We start from the raw sequence: 26,396 nt of genomic DNA, 5'->3' as shown, positions 1-26,396 counted from the left end.
GGACGGGGCCGTGGTCGAGGTCCTGCTCGCGAGGAAGGCGACAGTGCAGGGTTTCCGGGACGGGGGCGAGGAAAGAGGGATATGCGTCGGAAATTGGCTGAAGCTGAGCGTGCCTATCTGCAGGATACTCATCCCAAAATTCGGCGGATTGTAGACCATCTCGAGGAGGAGGCCCTGCAGGAGCAATCGGATCCGGAGATGGTGGATTGGGAGCATTATCTCCCTGACCCTGGCCACACCAGGGGGCGGATGTCACTGTATAAGCAATCCCTTCATGTTTATTGGGGTCTCAAGCGTCTGCTTGCAAAGTCCATGGAACAGGTAGCAGCAGAGATGGTGGACATTGCCCAAGCCAATTTGCAAAAAGAACTGAAGAACCTCCAGATTACTCTTATGATGCAGGACAGGAAGCTTGATAAGTTAACTCAGCTCATTCGCGCCGCTGGCATTGCAAAGGTGGATCCGGATCTCCAGCCAGAAGATATGAAGCAGTAGCGTCTGACGGTTCTTATAAACCACTCTTGTTGTTAGTTTTGTTCTCCTTGCGGGCTGTTTTATTGTAGTTTTGTATGCATCGTCTTGCAGTTTAGGCTTAGTTTGATATGGTTGAACCATAGTATTTTATTTCCTGCTTAGACAATCTGTTTACATACTTACCTGGACATGGCTGATTTTTGAAGTTTGCCTGGTTTCCCTTCGGGGCAGGTGTGACTGAATTTCTCTGTACATAGTTTCGCAATTTAAATATTAATGAATCATACCTTAGCCTACAAAAAAAAAGAATATCCCAAGAAAGACCACATCCATATGGAGAATATAATTACCAGCTTTGAGTTATCTATAGTTTTAAAATTAGCTAATTACTCTCGCAGGGAAAGTAGTTTATATTTATAGTTTTAAAATTAGCTAATTAGTCTCGTATGTAAAGTAGTTTATATTAGAGTGTTAGTTAATTTGAGTAGTTTATATTAGAGTGTTAGTTAATTTGAGTAAGTAAGTGTTACTTTGAGTTTAATGTTATATTTGATAAAGCTAAGATTAGTAAGTGTTTGCATGTTGAAGTTAGGATAAGTGGAATTTCGAGTTAAAAAGTATAAATATTTTATGATGGCTTCATTTTAATTAATTCGAGTTTGTGTGATCAATAGAAGAGTAGTATCTTGTATTGTTTATGTGTGTGAAATTTTGTGCCTTTCTTCCTCTGGCTTTTCAACAAATTGGTACTAGAGCGAGGTTCCACAAAGTCATGGGAGAGTTAAGACAATCAACAATAGTATGTGTGGAGCAGTCGAAGGTGTAGTTGTAATGCACCTTATCATTTATAGACATGGCATTATAGCGCAGGAAGGCTTACGGTGTTAAAACACTTACATCGAGCAATCAAGGCCACATTCATCAAGCGGGGAGCAATATTTTTAAAAGGGACCAAGCTGGAAGCATATTCAACGATAAACATATAAAAGCATCATAAAGTGATTCATAAGTGTGACATTATATATTTACTAGCATTTGCACTAGAAGGTGCAAAGGGCATGTTGATAGTGATGCCGGGTTTTTCTACCTCTCGAATATATATACAAAAACATTAGAAATAGAGGCAGAAGGAGATATAGGCCCTAACAATGAAAATAATAGTGTTTGGAATGGAAGAAGTAAATTTTGGAGCGCTTATCTATACTTGAGAGAAAATAAATCAGGTCCTTTCTCACCCTTCGAGCATAAAGCTATGAAATTTACATCACATTAAGTTTCAAATGGTATGGCACAAGAAGCCCACAATAGTGAATAACTTTTAAAGTAATATCTACACTTATTTATGTATGACATTAGTGTTGGATATTGGGAAGCAAACTTAAGTCATTCTTAAGCCTAATAGTAGTTCATTTTGTAAACATTGTGGAAAACAACTGAGCACAAGAAAAAAAATCCATCTATAGAACTCCATAAAAATTTCCATCTAATCTCAAGCACACATTTCTCCCTTTGCATATTCCATGTTTTAAAGAAAATGATTACAACACAAATTAGCGACTGAGCACCAGTTATCTTCTCTCTCTTTTGTGTTCGATGCTACGAGAGTGCAAATATAGGAAAGTTCATACATTTGTACCAAATGATGCAAATGATCAACAAATAGTGAAGAAACAAAATCCTTGGTGACATTAAAAAATGCCATTATCATATGTTCACAACCATCAACCACTGAATTGGATCTGGAAAAAGAACGTTATTTTGCACTTACCTTAGAGCCTTGAAAGGTATCATATATGGACCCTTTTAAGCCATGTGTCATAATGATTTTATACTTTGCTCTCTCTTTGGGTACTCCAATTTCCTTACAGATCAAATATCTTCCATCTTAAAGGAAAATACAAGGGGCAGTAACTGGAGATCCATTAGGAGATCCTCTTTCATCCCCAATTTTTTCTCTCTTCTATAATATATATTGTATTTTTGGGATTTCGCTAACCTAGCCAATCATGAATTTATGTTAATGAATTTTGCAAATGTTTAAAGTGCGATTGGAATTTTTTGTTTTAAATGATGATTTTGCATTTAGTTTTATGAAACCATATAATTTGTTCAAATCCATCCCCCCTGAGCCATTTGTCTTCCATCCTTATTTATAATTAGGGGCAAAAAAACAATTGGTGATTTGGTAGAAGGAAAGTTGAGAACTATGTCCCTATCCTTCCATCTTGAATTGATCCATCTACATCAACTTGCAAAGAACAAACTAGAGGTCCAGACATTTCAGATAATTTGTGATGAGAATAGTACTTTGGGCAGTCCCAGTTAATCTCAAATTCCTTGGAGGGTGAATCATCTATTGTTTCCTTTCCTTGTTTTCATTTATTTCCATCGTAAACTATTTCACTTATTGAATCATGACCAAGAGAATCTCACAAATGTGATCATGAAAAGACAAATCTCATCATAAAAAGATACAAAATTAGACTTAAGCAATTCAAATGCATCTTTAAGTAAATCTACTAATGCTTTAACAAAATACATAATATCATGCATAATAACAACCCCTTAATATATGAAATAGTTCAGACAACACAATCGCACGCATAATAATATTCTTCTTAATATATTAAATAAGTACTTTTTTCCCAAGATAAACCTCTCATTTTACAAACTTGTAAAGTGTGAGGTAAAATCATTAAAGCTTCAACAAGCTTTCCCTTTTCAAAAGAAAGACGTATCATACATACGAAAAAGAATAAAAACTAAAAAGTGCAAATGGAGCCAGGTGTATTTGTGTAAATGCTTTTGATAATTGTCTATGATTTGATATGAGTTAAAAATTACACGTGGACTTACAACATGAAGCTTCCACACGCATCTCTCCCTGTAGATGTGGCTTTATGATACGTGTATTTTATGTAAGTGCTGAACAAAGATTTGAAAGCATAATACAATACAGACTTTGACTATGAATGCAAGTATAAGTATATTTTACAATTGAGTTTGGAGATTGTTGCAAAATATAAAAGAAAATCATATAACTTTTAGTGTAATTTAAGATAATTTTGGAGAAAATACAGTAGGCAGAACTCATAGTATGATAAAAGTTGATTTCAATTTGTTAAGCTTCATTAATTTAACACAAAAGCTACCTTGATTTATGGAGTTGCAGTTTTTCTTAATTTATGGAAACCAACTGCAGTAGTTTCCTTAAGTTAAGAAAATCAACTGCAATTACTAAATTAATAATTGGGAGCTACTAAAGTGGTCCATTACTTTGATCTCATCTCTACCTTGATTTGTGGTTTTTCTAACACATAGCTTTTAGAAGCTTGATGGAAGCTTAGCTATATGTTTATCTGTTGGTCCCCAAGCTCAGCTCTCAACCTCCTTCAGTTCTACACCATCTAGCTGAGATAGCAGAGCTCGGAAGTGCCTTCAGAATTTTGTGTTTTTTTGCTTGGACAGAAGTTGGAATGCTGAAGGAGAAGCTTGTGGACCGTGGCCTGCATCAATACATCACCAATGGCTGGAGGTAACTCGTATCCCTAGGCAATAAGGTTTAATGATTCTTTGAGTTTATTCCGCATGCAGAATCATTGTTAAAATTGTAGAATGTCTAACAGTTGGTATCGGAGCCTTAATTTACTTCTGCCTTGGTGTGCGATTCGAATAGCATTAGAAAATTTATTTATGAAGATTGCGCAACCATTAGAATCATATATTCGACCCACGATTTGCGCAAAATTTCGGATGCATGCCTGAAACGATTAGATAATACTTTGATACAGGGATTAGTTTGAAACCTGCGTATATGGTCTGGACGTTCTACCATATGTATTGAACATTAGATTTTAAGGTTGTCTGCGTTTCGATTTTGAAACCACTTCCTGCTACAGATAGAACATGTGATTAGTTCCCCAAAGAGATACCCATTCATTGACTCATATATGCGGAGATTAGTTCCCGCGGAGCTTTATCATGTATGCTAATATAGATCCGATCATGGATCTGTAAGGTAGCAAATTGCTACATTGAAACTGAGATTTACCTTAACATAGAGGTATGTAGAAAACCGTAGCCCTGCTCATATGACCTTGTGATGCCTTTCTGCGTACTTTATTAGCCAGTCAGAGCAATGGCGGCTCTCATGTAACGGAGAATATTATAGCTCGCGAGACCTTAAAGGTCTTATCTACTATATGTATATACATATTTAAAGCGTCGCCTTCTCCCTGAAGTCTGCTGAAATGCGCTGTTACGGCTGAATATTTTCGTAGAAAATGTATATATTCGGTCGCAGTTGAGCAGATCTTACTGTTTTGGTAGCCAAAGGCTTCGGCATATTGTGCTTTCACAAGACTTGAGGTTAGCGGACGAAGATCACCATGGCCTTGTTCGTTAAGTTTTGCCTTGGCGGATTCTGTAACAAGTAAGAGAAGCATGGTTTTTCTTTACATTTATTTTGAAAATTTTGAAAACCTAGATCTAATAAGCTTTGCAGCAATGAGGGATTCGGCGGTTTAAAACGAGACATTAGTTTCTTTTTGCTTTAAAAATACACGCTTATTTAGAAAAATTCCTCATGTATTATATGATTCCTTCATATAAGATCTTTCTTTTCAAAACGTCTCGTACACTACATTAATACTTTAAATAAACACTTTGGAGATCTGCTGGCCTTTAAATGTTCATGAAACGCCTGTAGCAAGACAACGATGCCTGTGTGTCCGGTTGTTTCATATATATATATATGGTTTTTCTGTGTGTTATATATATATGTTTTATAACCTTGTTTCGATTCATCTATCTACCGGCCAATTATTTTGTGATATAAGGCAAAGTCTTATTGATTTAGTTTTCGGTTCTCCTTTTCTTTTCTTTTTTTAAGAAGTTAGAAATAACTTTTGGAATATGGGTATTCATTATTTTGTTTCATATGTATGAACTCCAACGTCCTTTCCAAATGTGGGCCACATTGGTTGTATTGGTATTCTTGGGAGTGTTTTTTTTGTTAAAAACGCTTAAACGAATTGGACTTTGTACGTTTCGTAAAGAGACATATTAAAGAGTGCTTATGTAATTGTGAAGGTTTTATTATTTTGAGCCTCGGATATAAATCATCAACTGAAGCGCAATGCTTTGAAGAGGAATGTTAAAATACTATATACATTTATATATTTATTCGATTTTTATTAAAATCAACATTGGAATAATATTATAACTACACTTACCGCGGCTTTAAACTCTCCAACGGTGGTTATGTAACCCATGGCATATGTGTTAATTTGCTTCCACGTTGGTTATATTAGTATTCTGGTTTTTGCTATTTTATGTATGCGGGATTTTGAGAGATTGAAATTCTGCTTGTATGCCATACCGAGTCTTTATTTCTCATTCGGGGAATCAGTTTTGATTCCATGTTTATTCCGCATGAAGTTTAGATTTAGCATTGTTGAAATTTAATTTGAACAATCAATTTGCAGTCATTTACGGTAATGTTGACTGCTTTAACCTTAATTTTGATTTTGCTGGAGAATTATTACAGTTTTATGGAGTTTATTAAAATGTCATTTTGACTTACTCTTTTCAGTAAACATTATTTTCTCTCTGGTTAAGTTTTGTTTATGCAACAAAATTAATGTCTAGTGATCCATGTAATTTTAATTAATTAGAGAGTAGCCACAACATCTTTAATTAAATAAAATTATAAATTGATTGGCAAGATCACATAAAGATTATTTAGACATTAAATTGTAATTAATTACACTGAATATAATAAATTTTATCCCACAGGAATTTTTATTATATCTATGTGATTAATTAGGATAAAATTTCATAACCTACCCACAGGAGTTATGAATTAATAAGTTTTATCATAAAGTTGAATTGAATCTGTTTGAATTGAAAATTTAGCCCACAGGCAATTTTCATGTCATTTGATTCAATTATTTTTTTGGCATGTTTTACATTGGTAAAACATAAAAGTTCATTTGAGTCTGTTTGAATTGAAAATTTAGCCCATAGGCAATTTTCATATCATTTGATTCAATTCTTTTTTAGCATGTTTTACATTGGTAAAACATAAAAGTTCATTTGAGTCTGTTTGAATTGAAAATTTAGCCCACAGGCAATTTTCATGTCATTTGATTCAATTCTTTTGTTAGCATGTTTTACATTGGTAAAACATAAAAGTTCATAAAAGTTTTATTGAGTCTGTTTGAATTGAAAATTTAGCCCACAGGCAATTTTCATGTCATTTGATTCAATTTTTTTTGCATGATTTACATTGGTAAAACATGAAAGTTATTAAGCCTCAATTTAACATAAGCATGTGATCCTTTTGATGCAGCAGTACAACCTGCAAATTTCTCTGAAATTCGTTGTGACATTCCTGAACTTAAGGGAGATAACTACAAGATTTGGAAAGAGAGGATTCTCCTTCATTTAGGGTGGATGGACATAGATTATGCTATCAGGAAAGATGAACCATCGGCACTCACTAATACCAGCACTGCAGCGGACGTCGCGCTTTATGAACGATGGGAGCGATCCAATCGTCTAAGCATGATGTTCATTAAGACTAAAATTTCAGTTGGTATTCGAGGTTCCGTTGATCAGCATGACAAGGTCCGAGACTTGTTGAAGGCCATTGATGAACAATTCGTCTCTTCAGACAAGGCACTAGCAAGCACCCTAATCATGAAGTTCTCATCCCTGAGGCTCACCAGTGTGAAAGGTGTGCGCGAGCACATCATGTAGATAAGGGACACTGTGGCCCAATTGAAGAAACTCGAGGTTGAAATATCGGAGTCCTTCCTAGTGCACTACACCCTGAACACCCTTCCGCACCAATACGGACCTTTCAAAATCTCATACAACACACATAAGGATAAATGGTCAATTAATGAACTCATGACCATGTGTGTTCAAGAGGAAGAGAGACTGGTGATGGAACTGGGAGAGAGTGCAATGCTGACAATGCGTGGAAAGGGCAAATCTCAAGCCAATCGGAAAGGGAAAGGTAAAGCACTTCCCCAAGCCGATATCAAGAAGGTTTCCAAGTGTTTTTTCTGTAAGAAGAAGGGACACATAAAGAAGGAATGCCCCAAATATCAGAAATGGCTTGCAGACAAAGGTAATTTAATCTCGTTTGTTTGTTATGAATCTAATATGGTTAACGTTAATATTAACACATGGTGGATTGATTCTGGATCAACAATTCACATTTCGAATTCCTTGCAGGGTTTGCAGAACCTAAGGAAGCCAGTGGGAAGTGAGCAAAGCATCTTATCAGGAAACAAGATGGGCTCGCATGTGGAAGCTATAGGAACATGTTATTTAGCTTTAAGTAGTGGTTTTGTTTTGGAGTTAGAAAAGACCTTTTATGTTCCAAGTTTTCTAGAAACTTGATCTCAATTTCAAGGCTTGTACCTTTTGGATATTCCTTAAACTTTTCAGAAAAATCTTTCAGTCCATTCTATAAATCTGATTATGTTGGGAATGGTATTTGTCTAATGGTCTTTACTGCATTAATTTACAAAACAATGTCACATATGATTCAATGCATGTTCACACTGGCACTAAAAGATGATGATTAATAACACTTCTTCATTAATGATTGATAACACTTCTTCATGAATAACACATCTTCATTGATTCCCCTCTAGTCATGGTGAGCAATTGGTTTGCAAGCTCAAGAAGTCATTGTATGGTTTAAAACAAGCATCCTCCCAATGGTATTTGAAATTCCATCGTGTAATTTCTTCTTTTGGTTTTGTAGAAAACATTATGGATCAATGTATATACCTGAAGGTTAGTGAGAGTAAAATTTGTTTTCTTGTTTTATATGTGGATGACCTTTTGCTAGCAACCAATGATAAGGGTTTGCTACATGAGGTGAGACAATTCCTCTCTAAAAGTTTTGATATGAATGATATGGGTGAGACATCTTATGTCATTGGCATTAAGATCCATAGAGACAGATTTCGAGGCAACTTGGGTCTGTCATAGGGAACCTACATTAATAAAATTTTAGAGAGATTCAGGATGAAGGATTGTTCACCAAGTGTAGCTCCCATTGGGAATGTTGGGACGATGTCAGAATGATCCAGGTTTAGACCACTGGAGAGCTGCAAAGAAAGTAATGAGATACCTTCATGGGACCAAAGACTACATGCTTATGTATATCCTGTTTGAGGCTGCTTTACATGGTGTATGGCTTAAGAATTTCATTTCTGGGCTTAGAATTATGGATTCTATATCTAAGCCATTGAGAATATATTGTGATAATTCAGCTGCTGGTTTTATGGCTAAAAAAGTGGGAGTCGAAATAAACACATCGACATTAAGTTTTTAGCTATAAGGGAACGTGTTAAAGAAAATAAAGTGGTCATTGAGCACGTCAGCACTGAGTTAATGATCAATGATCCTTTGATTAAGGGCATGCCACAGTTAATTTCAAGGATCATGTATTGAATATGGGACTTGGTTCCATTATGCAGTTTTTTCATTGTATGGACAATGTTAATGAAATTCTTAATTATTGTGATGTTTTTTCTCATATTATGTGCACCTTAAGTTGATTTGAGAAAATTCATTTAAGAAGGACCAAGAATAAACATAGGGTTTATTCATTAAGATATTATTGCCACATAAATTATAATAAGAATAAATGCATAGTAATACATGGAAGGTAATACTCGTCATTAGAGGACTTATCGCCATGATTCATGTATCTATTACTTAATACAGATTATCAATGGTTTTTAAGTTGAGACATTAAGTTTGGAAGTATGGACCAAGTGGGAGAATGTTAAGCTCCATTAATTTAACACAAAAGCTACCTTGATTTATGGAGTTGCAGCTTTTCTTAACTTATGGAAACCAACTGCAGTAGTTTCCTTAAGTTAAGAAAATCAACTGCAATTACTAAATTAATAATTGGGAGCTACTAAAGTGGTCCATTACTTTGATCTCATCTCTACCTTGATTTGTGGTTTTTCTAACACATAGCTTTTAGAAGCTTGATGGAAGCTTAGCTATATGTTTATCTGTTGGTCCCCAAGCTCAGCTCTCAACCCCCTTCAGTTCTACACCATCTAGCTGAGATAGCAGAGCTCGGAAGTGCCTTCAGAATTTTGTGGTTTTTTGCTTGGACAGAAGCTGGAGTGCTGAAGGAGAAGCTTGTGGACTGTGGCCTGCATCAATACATCACCAATAGCTGGAGGTAACTCGTATCCCTGGGCAATAAGGTTTAATGATTCTTTGAGTTTATTCCGCATGCAGAATCATTGTTAAAATTGTAGAATGTCTAACACAATTACCATACCACTTCCATATAAATATAATTCTAACATTAGTAGAGAAAATTTATTAATTAAATACTTCTTTTACCTTGAAAAATATTATTATTAAATACTTCTTTTAACTTAGAATATTGAGAGACGATATGTGATTGTGCATTAATAAAAAACGAAATAAAATCTTGAACTTAACTCTGAAGAAAACTAAATATAAAAAATTATACGATTTTATCCAACTTTATTTTAAAGTAAAATGGATAATTAATTTTCATGCAATACTAACGAGCAAGTGCAATAGAATTATAATTAAAAACCAATACTAAAACGAGCAAGTGCAATAGAATTATAATAAAAAACCAAAGTTTTCAATGAATGGTAAATTAGAATTATTATTAAAAAAGAAGATAAATTAGATTTCTCAGGGGCAATAGAAGGTAACTTTTAGTTATTATTGGAAATTAAAGGTGAATTAAAGACATGATTAAGCAGCAAAGATAAATTAAAGTTTAGGAAGAGTGCCGTCGGGTAAATACTTGACATTTGCGGCTTGAGATTTGAGTTGATTGGTCATTAATTTTAAATTGGTTCAAATTTTCATAATCTTAGTAATAAAATAAATTTTATAAAAATAATTTTTTTTAGGTTGTATTAAATTTAAATTAGTTATGTTGAGAAATATTTTATAATTCAGTATGGCGAGAGATGTGGTTACATAATGTTATATTTAAAAATAGTAAAATAATAATTAAAACTGACAAATTAACAGATAATAATAAAATAAAAAATTAATATTGGCCATAATTATAATATTTCAATTTACATCTTAATTTTATATAACTTTATATACACATATATTATTGATATTACATTATGTTTTAATTCATTCTATGTTCTACTTACATGTGATATTTAAAACAAAAATATATTTATAACACAAAATATTTTATTGACAACCATAGGTAAAATATTTCAATGTCCATATTTAATAACATAATTATATAGATACTTTATATAGAGAAAAGTAAAGTAATTTAATTTTTATTTTTTTTTTCTTTTCACTTTAGTGAACAAGAATGAGAGAATTCTTATTCCATTAATAGTAGCTTTCTAATTCAATGTAGGAGAGATATTTGTAATATTTTCAATGTTTAATATGGACTTGATATGTAACATTTTAGAAAATATTAATAATAAAAATAATTAAATGTATATATACAACAAAAAAGAGGGGGCATATTTAACATTTTAATACAGAGAAAGTGAATTATAAATAAAATATTTCAATGTCAACTACATATATATTATACCAGTTGCTTAGATCCACCAAGCGCCTAGAGGGATCAAATCCCTTTTCACTCAAAAGATGTTTGCATCTCAAGAGATTTGATCCCTATATATATACTTGGTAGATCCAAAGTTAAGATGGATCTAGGCTACAAACTGTAAAAAAAATCGGACTTAAGCTTTTTAAATTTAACAATAGATTGAATTTTATAAACCAATATTGAATTAGTTAAATTGTATTTTTGAATAATTTATTAGTAATAATATTTTATATTAAAAATTGAATAAGTTACACATTTTCGTCTTTTTAAGAACTAACTAAATTATTTTACCTTTCATTGAATATCAATGAACTATCTAAGAAATAGAAAAATATTTATCATAATTTTACAATCATAGTTTCAAGCATATTAAACTTTGTAATTTATGAAAATATCTTTGCATTTTTTTAAAGTAAGTAGTTTTACATGCAATTTCATATATAAAAGTTTGATATAAATTCACCAATACATAATCTATAATAAACATTATTTCAAAAAAATAAACATTATGACGATAATCGTCTATCAAACATAAACATCATCTAAGATACACATTTGAATTCACTACAATCATCTAATTATATACACTTTTAGTAGAACATATAAACATCACTATCTGGCACACAAATCGAATAATCGAATAGACCATCATCATTGTGATCACATCTAATAAAACACAAAGATTGTAATCTAACCGTTGGAAGATAATTCTTCCATGTATAATTTAGAATTAGTTGCAGATTTGTAGGTGGATGTTGAGAGAATATCTCAACCTCCCTATTTATATTTGGAATTGGTTGGATCTCACAAGCACCATAAATATGTGTTGTATTCGTATGATTTAAGAAATATAATAGAATTTATCCTTTGTGTGTGCATCTCTCAATTTTTTAACATGGTATCAGAGCCTATTTGGGCTTGACTCCCTTAAGGGAGAGCCTAGAAAGATGTGAGAGCAAAGATATTTTATTCATGTAAATATGTAGGTGTGTGAGATCCGATTAGTTTTTCAGTGAGTCCTGTAAATTTTATTGTAATACTCACCTGAGATCCCTGTGGTGAGATTTATTTGATTGAGTGTGGAGTACGTTTGCGTGAATATATAGTTGTGGGGATCCAATTAGTCAGGCAGGAATCTCAGGAATGTGAAACAATGGGGAAGTGTTGCAACGGTTTAAGTCTTAGTTCTTAGTCAACTAAGGGAGCTAATTCATTTTATGTCTCCAACGACCGCAACATTGGACTTGGAAGGTGAAAATTATGCTTCGTCGCAAATGAGTCTGATCTGATGTCGTCGAAGCAGGTTGTCTCCTCCATCATTGATCTGTCCAATGATAATAGTGTAAGAGAAAACATATGTCTTTGGAGGAAACCACAATGGACGCTACCTAAATGATATTCAAGTGTTCGATTTTAAATCTTTGAAATGGTCCAAAGTGGATACAAATATGGCATCTTACTCTTCTCAAGAAATTTTATCTCCTTGTGCTAGCCATTGCCTGATTCAATGGGGCAACAAGATTATAGTTGTTGTTGGACATAGTAAGAATCCTTCTGACATTGTGATAGTTCGATCCTTTGACACAGATTCATGTACATGGTGTGTACTAAAGTCATATGGAAAAGCTCTATTTGCACGCAGAGGTCAATCTGTCACTCTCGTAGGGTCCAATTTAATTATGTTTGGTGGTGAGGACTCAAGGAGGAGTCTTTTAAATGACCTGAATATTATCGACTTGGAAATGATGACTTGGGATGATGTAGAAGTTGTGGGTATGCCTCCATCACCACGAGTATGGAATGGTCATGACAAAAAATGCAAGGCACTTTACCGACCCCTCGAGTTGGGCATGTAGGTGTCACAATTGGAATCTATGTAGAAGAAGGGATATGTTTTTTCCTCGTGTGAAGATGGTCAATTCTGATCTGCAAAGGATCATAAATTCTAATGAAATTCAGTCTGTTGTGAAACCCATCAATAGGGAAATTAAGCGGAAGCTGCTGAAGATCTAGACTATTTGTTTCAATTAATATTCACCAATGAACAAGCTTTGAAGAGATTTGTTCGCAATGTGCAAGGTGGAATAGAGGAGAGTAGTTATGGAGTGTAATTGGTTTTGTTGTATTTTTTGTTAAGCAGTTTATTTGTAAGTTATATTTGGTGTAGAACCAATTAATGAAAAGTGTTGCATAAATCAAATTAGTGGTTCTTGGAGCTCAAAAACCCTTGAACACATCACTAGTTAGATTATGTTTATATTGTTATAGTTTCTTGTTCTTGGTGCTCGGAAACCCCTAAACAACGGCTACAAGTTATAGTATAAGATCCATGTGTGTGAAGCAATTCAAGTTATTAGATCAACTTTTGAACACATTCAGTATTCAGACCATTTGCTTAACAATTGATGGATAACCAAAAGCGAAATATCCGATAGATGGTGTTTGGTCCATAGGATGGTTCATCACTTGAAAAATCTTATCACATAAGCTCCGACAAGCCGACTCGTTAATATTTTTGATCTTGAAAAGTTCATCATCAATGGTTAGAAGCAAGTGTACTTTAAATGAGTCATAAGGTAAGCTCGAAGATGTGGAGAAAGAAAGAGCGGAGTCCAGATGACTGCAGAGTGGGTAGAGTTGCTGATGAAGACCAGTGAGACAAAGATTATTTTTATTGTTATAATATGTGTTGTAATTGTGTATGTAAGAATTAAGGGGGAGTGTTGGAAGATAATTCTTCCATGTATAATTTAGAATTAGTTGCAGATTTGTAGGTGGATGTTGAGAGAATATCTCAACCTCCCTATTTATATTTAGAATTGGTTGGATCTCACAAGCACCATAAATATGTGTTGTATCCATGTGATTTAAGAAATATAATAGAATTGTTCCTTTGTGTGTGCATCTCTTAGTTTTTTAACACTAACATTATCACCACACACATCCTCAAATTAATATAAATCTCATGTCAAATAACTACTATCATGTACACATCTATTTGCAAGCACATTAAATGAACATATATAGCATGACCTAACAATATACACATCAACACAAACACATAAATTAAGTACATAAACATGAACAAAAAAAATGCACCATATATATATACACACACAAAGAAGTCAAATAACGACATCATGAAGTCAAATATGTGCAATCAAATATATGATACAATAAACATAGTAGTGCCTACATTCTGGTCTGCAGTAGAAGACGATGGATGGTCAACTACTGTCTAATCAAGTACGTCTGTCAAACTCAGTTGAGGTGGAGAACTAAGAGGTGATTGGTATATAGTAGAAGGTTATTGGTCTATAGGAGAAGGTGGTCGGTTTTCTATGTCAAGAGAAACATGCAACACATCCTCTACCTCTCGCATATGATCATCATCAAGCGATTGATGAACAAGTGTACTACCAGAAGGATCACCAACACACTGACGACCATGATTTGATGGGGTGTCACCACCAGAAGCATCATCATCACCATCCTCATTATCATGATCATGATCATCACCCTCATCATCATGATCATCAATATCATCACCCTCATCATCATCATGGCCACCCTCATTTGATGGATGTGTGGCTGCATGATGCCCTACAACTCTCATTGTTGCTAATAAAGTATTAGGTTTGATGACATGCCACATAAGAGACATCAAATCCCTTGGAGAGTCCCTGTAGATGACCATGAACATTGAATCTATGCTGATATCCTGAGGCCTCGCAAGGCGGGCTCCTTACCAAACTAAAATTATGGCCAATCTATTAGAGTAGTCCATCTGAAATTTCATAGTAGTTCTCTACCCCCAGACGCCCACGCCCCCCTGAGGATGTGCCTCACCCTCTTGAGCCTTGCCCATGTCCTCATCTCCTCCACCTGACGATGAGGTAGGAGGCATGTCCCCATCATATGAGATGATGTCTAAAAAATATATAGTACACAAAAATAATTAGACAATTTTATTAAACAATTTAATAAAACAAGTTAAAGAACATGCTAGAATAAATTTTATTCTAATTCATTAAAACAAGAAATAAAACTAGATTAATATAAAGAAAACACTAATATTGCCTCTATCATATAGAGGCTCATCCACTGTGAAGAATATTTTGGGACACCCTCTCCAATCAATCCCCGTGTACAATACGCCAACACGACAAATGCATGGTCATCCACACTAGCCAGTAGCACCAGTGCCTTGTCCGAAATCTTGCTTGGAAACTCTGGCATGCCCCTCTTGGGCATCATTTCCCCCACATGTGCATCCAGGCCTTATTGATCAACCTAAGAGGGAGATGATCAAATATATGCCTCATCACTAGAAACCTCTCAAAAATAAACAAAGAAGCTCGAAAGCATGGAATGTCTCCCTCCCCTATCTTGACAACACATGACATCTATCTAAAGTCGTGCAAAAATGTTGTAACACCCTCCTCTCATATTTACCCAAGATAACTAGTCCTCTGGGGTAAACATGTGACGAGAGGCTACTACAATTTGATTCAACCTCCTAAGTCACCTTAAGCAACTGGAACCAACAAACCAAAACCAATGTAACCTTCCACACATACAACAGAACCCCCAGGAGCCATCCAACCCATTCAAGTGACTAGCCCCTAAGACAAACTACCTTTTTGCTGCATTAAATCCTTGGTCTCTCACTTGAAATGGGCATGCATGCAACTAGGGCCCTCTAGTAACTCTCACAGCATGGGCATGCAAGCGACTGGGGTCTATTTCAGCTAGTTCTAAGCATACGACCTCAGATTTTGTGCCAGTTTTTCAAGGCTGGGACTTAGGCCACCACTGAGAACTCCATGAAATTTTCAGGAATGAAAAGTAACATCAAAAAAATGATACACATGAAAATTCTTGAAAAAATACTTAACTAGACCCCTACTAGCCATGACCGGCATTTCATTAAACATGTCACAAATATGTATTCTACAGGTCATAACAACATATCTAAGCATAGGGGTCTCATACTTATCTGAGAATCCCTAAGAAGCATTGATGCCTCATAACATTAGCTTCATTGTCATATATTAGGTCATATATTTATTGTACATTCATTTACAAATCAAAACATGATGAGAGCCATGTATGATCACTGTCATAAAACATGCTCATGACCAACATATAACCAACATAAATAACAAGGATACATCAACCATAAATGTCTCATATGAACCAGTACATTTAGTACTCATAAAATACTAAGGAGAAATAGTTCTTATTAACGAATGATTAGGCCAACCAAGTTCGAGACTTCCACATACCACCCGACCATATATTGACTAAACCAAATATTTCTTTTAGCCAATCACCTCCATGTAATATTCGAAGCATGAATGTGGGACTTATAATAAAAATCAACTAGGACTTCCCGAGGCTACACCACCTCACTCTCAACAATAGAACTAGGCTTTACCACAATTGCCACCGGATCACTAAGCCATAAACAATAAACCTACAATACCAAGATTTACCGCAATCCTCACCGGATCACTAGGCCAAAAACAAGCATGGATGCCATCGGATCTCTCCACCTACACCGTGAGGGATTTCTCTGTCCCAACCTCTCGTATTTACTATGTATCCCGATATTACCGATAAATGGCTTTATCGTGTATCCCATCCTGGGATTCCTAGGCCCAATCAGGGGTACTCACCACTGAGCTTTACCGTGTATCCCACCATTCCCCGATCAAGGGATTTCTAGTCTCAATTAAGGTGTTCACATTCAGGATTTACCGTGTATCTCGCCATTCACCAATCAAGGGATTCCTAGGACTTGTGACTAATCCTGGGAACACCCCACTTAGTTTTGAGTCCATCTGGCAATCTAGCTCAAGCACATACAAAAGAACCCACCACACCATGACTATCTGGAAAGGGAAAGGCTAGGTTGAAAAACACTGCCACACCTGGAAAAACCCATGCCCATGACAAGAAGAGAACCAAGAACACACAGTAGAGGAAATTTCATCCTAAAAGTTCCCATGAAATTTTAACGTACATAATATGTAAACCAATCAAAATCCTTTAATTTTAAAAAGAGGTACATGTAAATATTTTGGAGGGAAAATAAAAAACTAGTTTTTTAATTATATTTTTGGTTTATCTCCTTATAAGTTTACTCAAATTTCAATTGTAGACACTCATTGGATTTATAATTAAATTTCACATCCCACGAATACCTATTATGCATACTTCTGAGAAGACCCACATTGAAAAAATTGAAGATATATACATCTTTTTTTAATGTATCTTCAACATTTTTCAATGTGGGTCTTCTCAGAGATATGCATAATGGGTACCTGTTGGGTGTGGAATTTAATTCCACATCCAATGAGTGTCTACACTAGAAATTTGAGTAAACCTATAAGGAGATAAACCAAAAATACAATAAAAAAATAGTTTTTTCTTTTCCCTCCAAAATTCATAACTTGTATTTTATTATTTTCCTATTATTTTATTATCTTTCCTTAGGAGGTGACTTTTAGGCTAAACCATACATGCTAAATCTATCAAGGAAATCACACATGCAAATTGATACCTACAAATAATCCCGTTGTAGCTGCTAGATCCTGCTCTTCCTTGCTTGATATTTGCTTCATCTTGCCTTCTTTTCCTTTCTTGGTCCAATGTTGAAGCACTCCAAGAAAACTCTAAGCATCCAAGAGTGTGAGAGAGATAGAATAGAGAGAGAGCTCCAAAACTGAACTGACAAAAAACCCTGAACTGATCCTCAGAAGCCTTTTTATTAATGAGGGATCTATTTTCTTCATTTTCCATTATTTTTCCTTCATTTTCGTCCTCATTTGCAACCTGTGACCTTTCACCTTCTTTTTCTCCTAATTTCCTTTATTTTCATAAATAAAATTCCAATTAATGTCATTTTTCCTTTCCAAAGCATTTTCCGTTTCCTTTGCCAATTTCTTTAGCCATAATAAACCAAATGAACACCCACACTAGGATGTCTTTCCCAACATTAAGCTTGGAATAAGTGTCCCATAACGATGGTTAATATTTTTCCTTATTAACTTTTATTACATGGAATTTTCACTAGGGTTGTTACAAATGCCTAAAAAAAATGGTAGACCTTCTGATGCAACGTGACACCTAAATCAAAGAATAAAAATAATACAAAAGAGGGCAACTAATTCGTTGCCCATCACCACAAGAATGTGCAATGGTGCTGACTAATAATCAGAGGCACCTAACCTCCGCTATAGAAAAAGAAGAAGTTCATAGTTGTCCAACACTAACCTGAAAAGATGGATGGATCGCATGAGGCCCAACATATCTATGAGTATATGCACACCGACTCTCAACTACAACACCATGGGGTACATCAGGGAAATGGGGAAAATCCTCCCCTCTCCTGGATCGACCAGTGATAAAGTATATATCCTCCTGAGTGGGCATATACCACAACTCAGGACTGACACGGAAAGCTTGCTAATGGACATTCCATCGATGGATCAGAAGCAACAATAAGTCAAAGTGCACTTTTAGGGATGTACCCTCCTCATAGTACTTGAGGAGACCTACATTCCTCAAGAGCGTTCGGGTCACTGGAGTTATAGGACGAGGGTATAATTCCCTCTCCCTCTCTTTCGCCTGCCATGGTCGAACCATATTGTATGGGTTTTCCTGTTGCTCCTTCTCCTCCTCCTACTCCCTCTGCTGACGTATCTAATACATGATTTACATACAAAATACATCAGCCTTATACATAAAATACTTAAAAAAAAAAATTAAATGAAACATGTATTTATAATTATGGAAACATAACTTTAAATTAAAAAAATATATATCAGTGCGCCCAAAACACAGTCATGCATCGACACCAGTGTGATTTCAAGTACAATCGCACTGGTAACATTACACACATAAGTATGACACACCGTGGGTGTTTCAGATATTTAACTTTTCATAGCGGTGTGGCATAATTGTGCACTGATGTGCATGTATAACCTGTTGACACCGGTGCAGTACATTTAGGTTATCAAACACACCGAGCTATAGGAATATTTTTAAATATTTATTTGTGGTGCGTTTGATAAATATAAATGCACCAGGAGTGACACATCAACACACAATCTATCGCATCTTTGTCGGTGTGTTTATATTTACAAAACACATCACTAGAATGGCGGTGCATTATGTTCACACAACAAAACGCAGTGCACCTCTCCCGGTGTGAGTCAAACATATTGAGTGCACCAGGCGCCGATTTTTTTTTTTACAATAGCACTAAGAAATTCAACCTCATTTGTGATTCTAATCTGTTAAAAATTTATATTAGAAAGAAACATAGAGATTACTTGGAAATTTGGTCGTCGGGGAGACATTGTGGACATGTAATAGAGAAAAACAAATTTTCATACCGTTTGAAAAAAATGGAAACTCAAACAGTGAACACGGTACTGAAAGGTGGTGACCAAGAGAAGCACCGACATCAAGGCATTTGCACGTGGCAAGAATGACATCAGTGCTTCAAAGCTCTACCACACTATAGATGGTAAAAATGAAAATTACGGCCGGAGGGTTTTTTTATTTAACGCTCCTCCTGTGTGTTTCGCGAAGCGCATCAGGGATCACCATATGCAAAAGCGCCGTGTTTTTTTTTTAACTTTAAAATTATCGCGATGTTTTATCGAGATGCCATAGGGATTTACATTACTGGTAACACATCAATGTTGTGGATTTACAATAGCATTGATATTTTTAGAAATTAGAAATCGTTTATCGGTACACTTTACAAGATGCCTTGGGGCATTCTTATATGTTTTCCGCACTAGGACGTTATTGTCGAATAAAATCAGTATGTTTTACTATATGAAAGAGTATGGTGCTAGTGAATATTCAAGCAACGATGCGTTTGGGTATTTAGTGCATAGTAGAATTTTTATTTTTATGCAGCGCTGGTGCGTGTGTGGATAATAAAGCACCGGTGCGCTTGAATAATTTAGACGCATCATCAAAGAAACATTCACCTACCCGCCTCCACTACAATCATATTTTTGGGCTATTTTATGGGGCCTCCACAAAAAATCCGTTATAAGGTCTTTTCCTTTTTGTGATATACATACATACACACACACACACACATCTTTGTTGTTACTAAATCAAAAGATACAAGCGATTTTAGCTTTCAAAAATACTACACATGTACTTTTCAAGACACAACTAGTCACTATATTATTAAGTTATCATTAAACAAAATATAACAATGACATTTCAGGTGCACTTGTAAAAACATGGAAAAAACAATGCTTGACTTATAGATGCCCTTGTTGGGGGGAAAAGTATCTAATGCAGAATGCCTCTATCCCACTCTGAAGGTGATAGTACTTCAGCAACAACTGAATGCAAAGCTATTCAAAGTTTCTTCTTTATGAGATGAGAGAGGGAAGAAAAGGATGATCTACTAACCGTTATCTTGCGCTAATAGTCGATCCAGTCTTCACTCCTTGCTGCTTGCTCCTAGCTCTTTGCCCTTTCACCGGCCCAGCTACACACAGATCCTGTAAAAGCACAAGAAAAGGAAACTACAAGAAGCATACATCCATAATCGATTATAGGATTAGCATAAATCAAATATACAAGCATCTATTCATCATAAAGACACATGCATATAGAAGAACTTCAAATACTTTATTGATAATAGAAGTAAAGTTCTGAGAGAGTTACAACCACAATGGGCCCAATCCAGAAACACCTCCCAGCTGAAAGAAATCTCCTCTTCACCTCCTTCAAGCAAAACACCCAATAGCTCTATACACAAACCAACAGCACTTCCTTACTTGCACAAAATTCCAGCCCCCTTAGACCTCATGAGAGAGCTCTATATATAGGGTTTTGGAGAAAGGATGAGTCATCTTGAGACTGGCCTGAAGCTGACTTGTGTCCTCTCCCACTTTAGTTAATCTTCAGTTCTTGAGTCCACTTGGAGAATCTTGCTTCCACTTGGAGATCAAGACTCTCTTACTCATCACTAGGCGAATTCCTTGACCCAAGTGTCAGTTTGGAAGCTTCCTGGGCAGTTGACACCTTGCAGAATGACTGTGCCACTTGGCCAATCTCGCCCAGCGCAGGTAGCCTTCATTAGTTTTGACCTTCAGCGCAGGTACAAGGAGGAGCAGTTGACATTCAGCGCAGATGCTCAGTGGAGCAGCTGACATGATCCAGAAATAGCCTGTTTTTGAGTGTTTTTGGGTGGAGAACTGATTCTTAGTGCTGTGGTTTGCAGACCTTGTTCCTCTAAGGGTAAGAACAACATGTTTAGGGACTTTGGATCCCTCAGATTATTGACATTTCATGCTCCATGCTGTTAGGCACAAAAATGTCTATAACAGTTGCCCCCTAAAGTATGAGGTCGTTTATCGGGTGAAATGCTTTATTAGGAGGATCCGAAGTTCATTCAATCGCTGAGAGGTGCCCTGCAATAAAATACAATACAATACATTATTTTTCATTCTGCTTTCATGATCTAGCTGAGGCGGGCATTCCCATGCTCAGCTTTATAAATTCATTTTGGTACACATAACAGACGACCGTCTGATTATAGACTGATAATTCTCTGCTGAAATTATCATCCTTTGAGTAGGATGATCATCTGCTGCAATAGTGTACATATCCAATGTCTTTATATTTCCTGAATATATATCGCAGCCCGGATGGATGAAACTAGATCCGGGGTCTTCAATCTCGTTCGATCTTCACTCTAAGTACAAGTCGATCCATGTGAGAATTGCGCTGAAGTCGAACATGGAAAGACATTGCTTGATTACCGGTCAATAATGTAAACCGTTAACAAGCGCGAGAGGAATCACCAATAATGACAATGACCCTCAAGGTACTACAGTACAATTCACGTGGTGTGAATAAAGGACTTGGCGTCGAACACCACGCAAAATCTTCTGGTCGAAGGTCATTGATGTATACCTGTCGTCGGAAGTGAGAAACTTGCCATTGAGGCATGCAAGCTTCAAAGTACTGGGGGGGTGTTCCTAGATCAACTTCTTGGATAATGAGCTGAAGTCGACAAGAAGCGATCCGTCAAAGGAGGGCCTTAATGAATCCCTCATCAGTGATACAGAACGGAGCTAATGACTTTAGTGGAGGTGAAAAGAATCTGTGAAATATGATTCAGGGTGGCGATCATGGGTGGATGAAGGATAATGTATGGCAGTGGATGGGACATGGTTGACTCTTTCTGAACACATCTCTTGAACATATAACGTCACTGATGTGATGGATCGGTAGCATTACCCCAAATACGGATGGTTTGGCGAAGACCATGGTGATGAGACCAGTGAATGAAACAACCCAACCCGATGTGATACGGAGGACAAAGTGTCATGTTCAAGAGCGACTTGCTACCATCAAAGCTTTGAGGTTCTCCCAATTTTTCCCCAGTCATTTCTGACCAGTACCTCTTTATTTTTGTCAAACTTGAGGAGGATAACATATGCTTATTCTATAACCTGCCCTTCGGGCAAGCCCATCGCTATGTTTTAACGAGCCTAGCGATAGGGAAACTCGTTCTCGTCTAAAGACAAGTTTGTCGCTATTTAATCATTTTAACGAGTCTAGCGACAAAGACAACTCGGTCCTTTTCATTTTTAGAGAGTCTGAAAAGGTACAGAAAGTTAACTCCAAAATTCCTTTTTCGTCATCTAATCCCTTAAGTCCAAAAAAGTATAAAACAATACAAAAGGGATGAATTTTCGATAACTTTAACGAGCCGAATAAAATAAGCCCTTGACCTTTTTGTGCAATAATCCCTCAGGTCCAAAAAGATTAAAATCTAGAGGAGGGATAGCTCTTCCGGTCACTTTAACGAGCTGGAAGGCCAAAACTCGGCAAACTTTTCATATTTTACGAGTCAGGAGAAAAGAGCTCAAAGAAGACTCGTCTTTTGAGGAACGAGTGATAAACAGGGATAGCAGCAGATTCCAGGTACACGTTGGAATTTTCCAATCACGGCAGTGTCACAAGGATGGCTAAGTGAAATCACTCTTCGCAGTTGTTCCTCAAAATGGGTAAACAATCATATGGAGGTGAACGATTGGCCAAATGGAATGGAGGTGGCAGGTGCAAACACGACCAAGGCTTTTATGGCTAATAAATTTATGATCACAATGGTTCTTTACCGGAATAGGTTCATTTTTTAATGAGCTTGAACTCTGGAGGAAACTCTTGCTCAAAAGCTTATGTTTATTTTTTAACGAGCATGAACTATGACGCTAAAACTGCTCGGATCTTGGGTTTATTTTTTAACGAGCATGAACTTTATGCTAAAACTGCTCGAATTGTGGTCAAATTTTTGATTTTTTACCATTACTAGCTTTTCTCTTTTCAAATGTAGTACTGTATTTTTCAATTGCTGCAACAAACTATGTTAGAAATGGATAATATTTGCATGAAAATGAGATTAACCCTAATATTTCACTTTGTACTATGTAAAAAGCCATTAAAAGTTGTTTTTACCTCTCATTTACCATTTCATTTGCATTTGGTTTTTTGGAGCTCTGGAGGTGCCTCTTCCCCCTTGATTTTCACCAGTTTTTCATCAAAACAGGAACTCATTCTCTCTCTTGTTTGTTTTGCAGGGTGACTTGAGCAAAATATCCCTTACATGGCGAGAACGAGAACATGAAGAGGAGGACATGATTGCCCTCCATGACCCGGTCACGGTGAACGCGCTGCGGAACTGTGGCCTGCTGAAGTTCTTCCGTATCTCTAGCATGAGAGCACAGATTTCTTTACTGCAGTATATGCTTGACGCTTGGGATCCTGTTAACCAAGTGTTCCAGATTAGGGGGAAGACCATCCCCTTGACCATAGAGGACATGTATTTCTTGACTGGACTGTCAAGACGAGGTGCCCCCATTTCCTTATCAGGTACGACCCGGGGGACTGATTCCACCAGAGATTATGTCCGCCAGTATTGCAGGGAAGGTTCTCAGCCGAGCAGAGACGGCAAGATTGTTATCCGAGAGATTACTGATCGGGCTCTCAGGTCCATTCTTTTCACTATTGGTAGGATGGCCGGCAGCGCAGCTCTACATGTTGCCAACAGGTCTTATATGCAGCACGCCTTGGAGTGTCTCCAACCGAAAGTATTCAACTGGTGTGATGCGGTACTTGTTCAGATGAAAAGTCAATTGACCAAGGTAAAGGACGGGAAGCTAAAGAACTTTGGATTTGGTTCTATTCTGACTGCCTTCGCCTTGGAGAAAATCCCACTGATGCAGCCTCAGTACATCATACTTGATTTGCCTTCCCCGACCGAGCCACGCATGCAGAGGTGGGTTGACCACATGTCTAGGCATGCAGGTCAACCTCAGATTACCTTTATTGAGGCCTTCTTTAGGTGGTTCGAGTGCCAGGAGATGGCGTTTTCTGAGTATCCATATGTGGGCATGGATTTCCGAGGTGATCCGGATTTGGTGTTACCGGATGGCGAGCAGTGGGGTGCCATTGGTAAACTCTTTGACCATATTACTGTTTATTGTTCTTACTCATAATGTTGTTGTGCTTTATTCTATCAAGACTTTTAATTGTACTCTTGGGTGCATGCAGATATTGGTCCTGTTCGTCCAGCAGTTCGTCCGAGATCGCCAGCTGCTGCCCCAGCAGGGGAGCCTGCTAGGAGAGTTGTTATTCGCAATCTTGACGACACTGAGACCCTTACAGCTGTGCAGGAGCAGGTTGAGAGCCTTACTTGTGGCCTTCCGGATGTACAGATTGACGAGTTACCTTTACAGATGCAGCGGCATACCATTGGTGTGCCTAGACGATGGACTCGTCTCTTGCGCATGATTGCACAGGCCGTGACGTACTATCATGAGCACCACTAGGCTAGGGTGCCCCCTAGCATCTTTTTGAGTTCTTAGGTCATATGACCATTTTTGTCTTGGTTACAGAAAATTATGTATGAACTTATATAAACAGCTTATATATTTTGATTTTCGGGTTTTATTCTGGTTGATTTATGTGATCCATATGTACAATTTTTGATGATGTGTCCTTTTTATAAATGTTACAAATGTCTATCTAACACATAGTTTGCTAATGAGTCGGTTAATGTGTTTAAGTTTCTTGAAATATGTTGATATTGAATTGAATCAAATCGTCTTTCCAAGATCTTAACCCTTAGGAACATGCGATAAATAGCTGGATTGCGAACAGAATATATACCATTGAGTTGTAGTATTACGAGCTGTGAGTCTAGCCTGACAATTAGTCGGCGTATGCCACGTGTGATGACATCAGAGAGTAGTTCTATCAACGCTAGTTCTATCAACGCGCTATACTCAGCGATGTTGTTCGTTGATTGCCCAATACATACGCCTCTGAAACTTACTAACTCGCCGCTTGGATCAAAAACGGCCCAGGCTGCGGAGGACAGGTTCCGCGAACTACGACTCGCTCCATCGGCATATCCAACACATGTCTCCATAAGGTTTGACATCTGCCATCAATGAAAAAGGTGGATCACTCGACCAGAACAAATGCTTAAGCGAAAACAAAATACAACAAAAGCATACAGGTTACTATTTAAGCATAGTAACGCTTGAGATACAACCCGTTGCGGGGCTGCGCCAGTGGAATTCCATCGTAATCCATTAACTCGTAGGCTCCTTTTGCTAACACCCTTTTAAAAATATAGGGGCCCATCCATAAGGACTTGAATTTACCTGCTCCCAATTTATCGGATTCTTGATCATAAAGCAAGACCAAATCACCTTCTGAGAAGACACGGGGTTTGACATTTTTGTCGAACTGAGCCTTGACTTGTTTCTTATGGGCCTCGTTAGCCAAAGCGGCATCACGACGGGTTTCATCCAACTGGATTAATTCCAAGAAACGAGCCTCTTCTTCTGAAGTTCCGGGGAGGAGGTCGATCGCGAGTTTAAGCGACGAAATTTCGCACTGGATTGGCAAGACTGCTTCCAGGCCATACACCAATTGAAAAGGCGTGAACCCGGTTGCGTTCTTTACCGAGGTTCGGTAAGCCCACAGAGCTGAGTACAGGATTAGGTGCCATCTTCTTTTATGAACCCCGATCATCCTTTGCAACATACGCTTCAGGACCTTGTTGATTGCTTCAACTTGTCCGTTGGCTTGCAGATAATATGGGGTAGAGCTGTCGTGAGATAGCCCTAGCTTGGCAGTTAATTCGACCATCATGTGATTGCGAAAATGCGATCCATGATCTGTAACTATAGCTTGTGGTACGCCGAACCTGGCGACTACATGATTG

Source organism: Pinus tabuliformis, chromosome 8 (genome assembly GCF_031772625.1).
Source record: "Pinus tabuliformis cultivar Carrire ecotype Pingquan chromosome 8, CPIR1, whole genome shotgun sequence".
Classification (NCBI taxonomy): Eukaryota; Viridiplantae; Streptophyta; class Pinopsida; order Pinales; family Pinaceae; genus Pinus; species Pinus tabuliformis.
Note: the sequence above shows the minus strand (reverse complement) of the source record.